This window comes from Pan paniscus, chromosome 1, assembly GCF_029289425.2.
Source record: "Pan paniscus chromosome 1, NHGRI_mPanPan1-v2.0_pri, whole genome shotgun sequence".
NCBI lineage: Eukaryota > Metazoa > Chordata > Mammalia > Primates > Hominidae > Pan > Pan paniscus.
In genome coordinates, this window is record NC_073249.2 from 25,311,417 (window position 1) to 25,317,416 (window position 6,000).

Here is a 6,000-nt window from a genome sequence, read left to right on the forward strand (position 1 = left end):
ATTAGAGGTGTGACCCACCGCGCCTGGCCTTCATGTCTGATTTTTTAAAATTGCTTCATTTGGCCAGATGCAGTAGCTCATGCCTCTAATCCCAGCACTTTAGGAGCCAAAGCAGGAGGATCACTTGAGTCCAGGAGTTTGAGACCAGCCTGAAGAACATAGTGAGACCCGCATCTGTACAAAAAAATAAAATTAATCAGGCATCGTGGCATGTGCCGATAGTCCCAGCTACTCAGGAGGCTGAGGTGGAAGGATTGCTTGAGCCTGGCAGGTTCAGGTTGCAGTAACCCAAGATCCTGTCACTGCACTCAGGCCTGGGCAACAGAGCAAGACACTTTCCTTTTTTGTTTGTTTTGTATTTTTTTTTGAGATAGAGTCTCGCGCCATCGCCCAGGCTGGAGTGCAGTGGTGTAATCTCGGCTCACTGCAAACTCTGCCTCCCGGTTTCAGGCAATTCTTCTGCCTCAGCTTCCCAAGTAGCTGGGATTACAGGCACATGCCACCACACCCAGCTAATTTTTTATATTTTTGGTAAAGACAGAGTTTCACCAGGTTGGCCAGGCTGGTCTCAGACTCCTGACCTCAAGTGATCCATCTGCCTTGGCCTTCCAAAGTACTGAGATTACAGGCATGAGCCACCGCACCCGGCCACAGAGCAAGACACTTTCTCAAAAAACAATTGCTTTATTTTTCTCAGCCCACTAAGAACTTAAACATTGAAGTAACAATCTCAATGAAAGATTCTTAAATCCCTTATTGCCAGTCTCAGTTTATAGTCTACTCTAGATTCATTTGTGAAGAATGAAATTATTTGTATCCACTTTAATTTGGCACCTTGCCTGGCATGGGTTTGGAGATTCTGTGCTTTAGCAGCCAAAATGTCACAGGCCTTGCTATTAATAGTTCCTGGTGGCATGGGATAGAGGAAGAAGACAGGTGGACTTAGAAACATTAGCTTGGCCGGGCACTGTGGCTCACGTCTGTAATCCCAGCACTTTGGGAGGCCGAGGCAGGCAGATCACTTGAGTCCAGTTGTTCAAGACCAGCCTGGGTAACATGGCAGAACCCTATCTCTACAAAAAATACAAAAAATTAGCCAGGCATGATGGCATGTTCTGTAATACCAGCTACGCAGGAGGCTGAGGCATCAGGATCACTTGATCCCAGGAAGCAGAGGTTGCAATGAGCCAAGATTGTGCCACTGCACTCCAGCCTGGGCGACATAGTAAGACTCTGTCTTAAAAATAAATAAATAAAAAATAAATAAGTGGCCAGGCGCGGTGGCTCACACCTGTAATCCCAGCACTTTGGAAGGCCGAGGCAGGTGGATCACCAGGTCAGGAGGTGGAGACAATCCTGGCCAACATGGTGAAACCCCGTCTCTACTAAAAATACAAAAATTAGCCGGGCGTGGTGGCAGGCACCTGTAGTCCCAGCTACTCAGGAGGCTGAGGCAGAAGAATCGCTTGAACCTGGGAGGCGGAGGTTGCAGTGAGCCAAGATCACACCACTGCACTCCAGTCTGGGCAACAGAACCAGACTCCGTCTCAAAAATAAATAAAGAAGTGATTTTTAAATGGATAGGATGGAAGTGAGGAAACACCCATCCTCCTGTCTAGTCTAGAGAGTAAAACATTTAAGAAAGTGGACAAATGTTTTAACTCTAGGGACATTAAAGAATGCTAATGTCTCTCCTTAGGCATAATTAGAAGCCAGTGCTTGCATTGTAGTTAAGTCCTGTTGAATACTAGATAACAATGGACATTTCTTTTACAGGACTACCTGTCAGGAGATCTGAGGTTACCCTTCGATTTTTTTTTTTTTTTTTGAGACGGAGTCTCACTTTGTTGCCCAGCCTGGAGTGCAATGGCGCGATCCCGGCTCACTGCAACCTCTGCCTCCCGGGTTCAAGCGATTCTTCTGTCTCAGCATCCCGAGTAACTGGGAGTATAAGTGTGTGCCACCACGCCTGGCTAATTTTTGTATTTTTAGTAGAGACGGGGTTTCACCAGGTTGGCCAGGCTGGTCTTGAACTCCTGACCTCGCGATCTGCCTGCCTCGGCCTCCCAAAGCGCTGGGATTACAGATGTGAGCCACTGCATCCAGCCGTTTTTTTTGTTTTGTTTTGTTTTGTTTTCCCGAGACAAGGTCTCACTCTGTCACCCAGGCCGGAGTGCAGTGGTGTGATCTCAGCTCACTGCAGCATTGACTTGCCCAGGCCAGGTGATTCTCTCACCTCAGCCTCCCAAATAGCTGGGACTACAGGTGTGCACCACCATGCCCAGCTAATTTTTGTATTTTTAGTAGAGACAGGGTTTCACTGTGTTGCCCAGGGTGGTCTCGAATCCTGAGCTCATGCAATTCGCCCACCTCAGCCTCCCAAGGTGCTGGGATTACAGGCATGAGCCACTGCTTCTGGCCTACCCTTGGATTTTTTGTTGCAAAATATTACCTACATTAGCCACACATGGTGGCGCTTGCCTGTAATCTCAGCTACTCCGTGGCTGAGACACGAGAACCACTTGAGCCTGGGAGGCAGAGTTTGCAGTGAGCTGAGATCGCACCACTGCACTCCAGCCTGGGTGACAGAGCGAGACTCTTTAAAAAATAAAAAAAATTACCTACAGTTTCTTATCAGAATTACTTAATCATAATGCTACAAAAGTCCCTAGAGTCATCTGTGAGTGTTTCTCAGCTGGATGATGCAAGAATCAACTAAGGGTTTTCAAAAATATGTTACCTGGGCCTCCCTACAAGCCAATTATATCAGAGTCTCCAGGTGGGGCCTGGGCGGCTGCAGCTAGTTAAATCTCTCCAGGTGATTCTGATGTTCCATGAGAGGAGAACCCCTGACACCCAACCTCCAGTTTAAAAAAGAGGAACTAACCCAGGGCCCAGATAATGACTGTCCAGGAGCATGCACTAGTGGCTCCCAGGGGTGGGGCCCAAGTCCCCTGCCCCCAGGTCAGCATGCTTTGACTAAGACCACAGAGTCTCACCCAGATTCCAGATAGGAGAGAATGGTGACTTGGTTCCATTTCAGAGTGCTTTTGCTTTGGTTTACTCCCAGCAGCAAATGGGCAGGGCTGGGGATGGAAGCCAAACACATAGGGTGTGTCTCCCGATACCTCTCTTAAATCTCAAGGAGACACAGTCAGGACTGCAATATCTTATCAGTGCCTGGATGGGGAGGGGACTGCCAGGTAGGGGAGGAGAGATGTGGACTCGCTGCCGCCCATATCCCCAGTCTCCTCAGCACCTAGAAACAACTTACACTGCCTTATAAGGCTGAAATGCTGCTGCCAGGGAGCTGTGGGGCCCAGGCCTTGAATTCTTGGTGCACCAGCGCTTGACAGGCTCCCCTTATCTCCCACTGGCACCGCTGGGCCTAGGGGTTTTCCGATTGTTTTTCTAAAGGCATTCCAAGGCCAGGACAATGTTAATTTAAGTTCCTCCAGGCTGAATTTTTTTTTTTTTTTTTTGAATTACAGAGGGGTGTCACTATGTTGCCCAGGCTAGAATGCTGTGCACTACAACAGGCTCAATTCTCTCCCTCTCTCTTTTTTTTTTTTTTTTGTCGGAGATGAGATCAGCTAATAACAGACTCAATTCCTGACCTTCCTAGTTTTCTGAGACTGCATCCACTTTGATAGTTTCTACTGAGTCCAAATTAGAACATCCCAGCTGGTGGGCTGTCTCCCAGGAAGCCCTCGGAGAGGAGCGGTGCATAGGGGGCACCTGGACACAGCCCACCTCCCCCGAGTAGCGTCAGGTAGTCTTGTCTATTTACATCCTTTCGCCCTTTCTCAGGAAACTATCAGATGATGTGCTCCCCCAGATGAAGAAGTAGTCCCAGGAAAAAGGAGACACGGGATACAGGGATCCTGAAGCCGGCGGAGGACAAGGGAGCTCCTGGGAGGACAGTTGTGCTCCCGCCTAGCAATAGCGAGCAGCTGGTCCAGACTGCCGCCGTGACTCAGAAGATAGACATGCGGAGGGTTATGATCACAGAGCAACGATGGTCCTTGTACATGAAGATAAAAATGCTCAGGTGTGCCCAGGTTGAAGAAGATGAAAGGCCCTGCTTCCCAGAGCGCCCGGGGGCACTGGTGATCTCTTCCAGGTCTGTTTCCACCCACTGCAGCTGTGGTGAGTCTAGAGGCAGAAAATTCAGAGCAGCCCATGCCCTTTGACCATGTTTCTGCTGGTCAGCCAGCACCTCACTCACACTACGCCCTGTGACACAACCCCAGACGGACTCTGGAGAACTCAAGGGGACGTGGAAGCCAGGCTCTGCCCGGAAGCTCCACTCAGGTCATCTTCAGGGAGCCGTGGGAGCATCATTGCCCTCCCCTTTCAAAGCTAGGTCTGTGCTTACTGCTCAGTTTTTTTCCAAACTAAACAATGTTTTTGAGAGATTCACAGAGAGATAAAAGCAATTAGGAATAAATGCCAGGGGGTGGTTAACACAAAGGTGGGGATATTGGTTACCTCTGGAGAGGAAAGGGGATGGAATGGCAGAGTGCTCAAGGGTCTCTGGAGGTGCTCGTGTCTCCAGTGTAGTAACGTGAGGTTCACTTTATTCTTTAATCTGTACATACACTTTTTTTTTTTTTCTGAGATGGAGTCCCACTCTGTCGCCCAGGCTGGAGTGCAATGGTGTGATCTCCGCTCACTGCAACCTCCACCTCCCAGATTCAAGCGATTCTCCTGCCTCAGCCTCCTGAGTAGCTGGGACTACAGACGTGTGCCACCACGCCTGGCTAATTTTTGTATTTTTAGTAGAGACAGGGTTTCACCATGTTGGCCAGGCTGGTCTCAAACTCCTGACCTCAAGTGATCCGCCTGCCTCGGCCTCCCAAAGTGCTGGGATTACAGGCGTGAGCCACTGTGCCTGGCCTGTACATACACATTCTAAACCCCCTTCTCTATAAAATATTTTGAAATAAGCACTTTTAATTAATTAAGGATTGCTCTGGAAAAGAAAGAAACTTTCTACTGAAATAATTGGCTGAGATAGAAGTAATTATATCTTAAATGATCTAGATAATTTTATGACTGGCTGAAGCCTCAGCATCAGAAGCAAGGGCTGAACATTTTGGCTTCCTGCCAACCTTGACTCACTGAGCAAATGAATTTACCTTCAACAATATGTACAGTCCAGACGTGCATTTGTGCCTGTCTCATTTTCAATATGAAATATGTTTTGAGAATTGTTTGGGGTAAAAACAACAAATGATCTCTTTTGTCCACATACTTTTCACCGTTCCTTCCTCGGCAGCCAAGTCGACTCAGCTGGCTCTTTGGTGACCTGGCACATTAAAACTAAAATGTGCTCCAGTGGACTTCACTGTGTTTTTTTCTTTCTTTAACCAGCACAGGAGCTGCAGAAGGGCATTTTGAAGTCTGGAGGTAATGCCAGTTGGCCTGGGCAGGGAACAATGTGTGATTAAGCAGTGAAGGGGATAAGGGACAAATTCCAGGAGCCCTGCTTCTCTCTGCTGGAATTACTGTACTGCAGGTCTCAAATCCTGAAGGATCCTGTATTTGTTTTCACCTGGAACCTGGACCACATTCAGGTGGCAGATTAAAATTAAGCCAAATTCATTCCAGGCCATCCTAATGATTTTTTAATTAGCATCAGTGCACAATGTAGTAATTTGCAGTTCATAGTCCACTTGTAAGTTGAAATTAGAAACTGCAAGGACAGTAATATAAGTGGGAGGAGAGATTTCATTAATCCCGTCAACAAATATTTATTGACTGCAGCTGTGCTAGTGGGTAACGATAATACAGCTAAGAGCCAAAACAAAGTTCCTCCCCTATGGGCCTTTCTTTCCAGTGGGAAGAGGGTACAGGGTACAGTCAATAAATCCAAATATATATATTTATGTATGCACACAGATATATATATAAAACAAGTGGAATGTGCTGGGAAGAAGAAGTAGGGTAAGGCTCTGGAAAGGGCCAAGGGTGTGCGTGAGTGGGGTGGTTACTGTA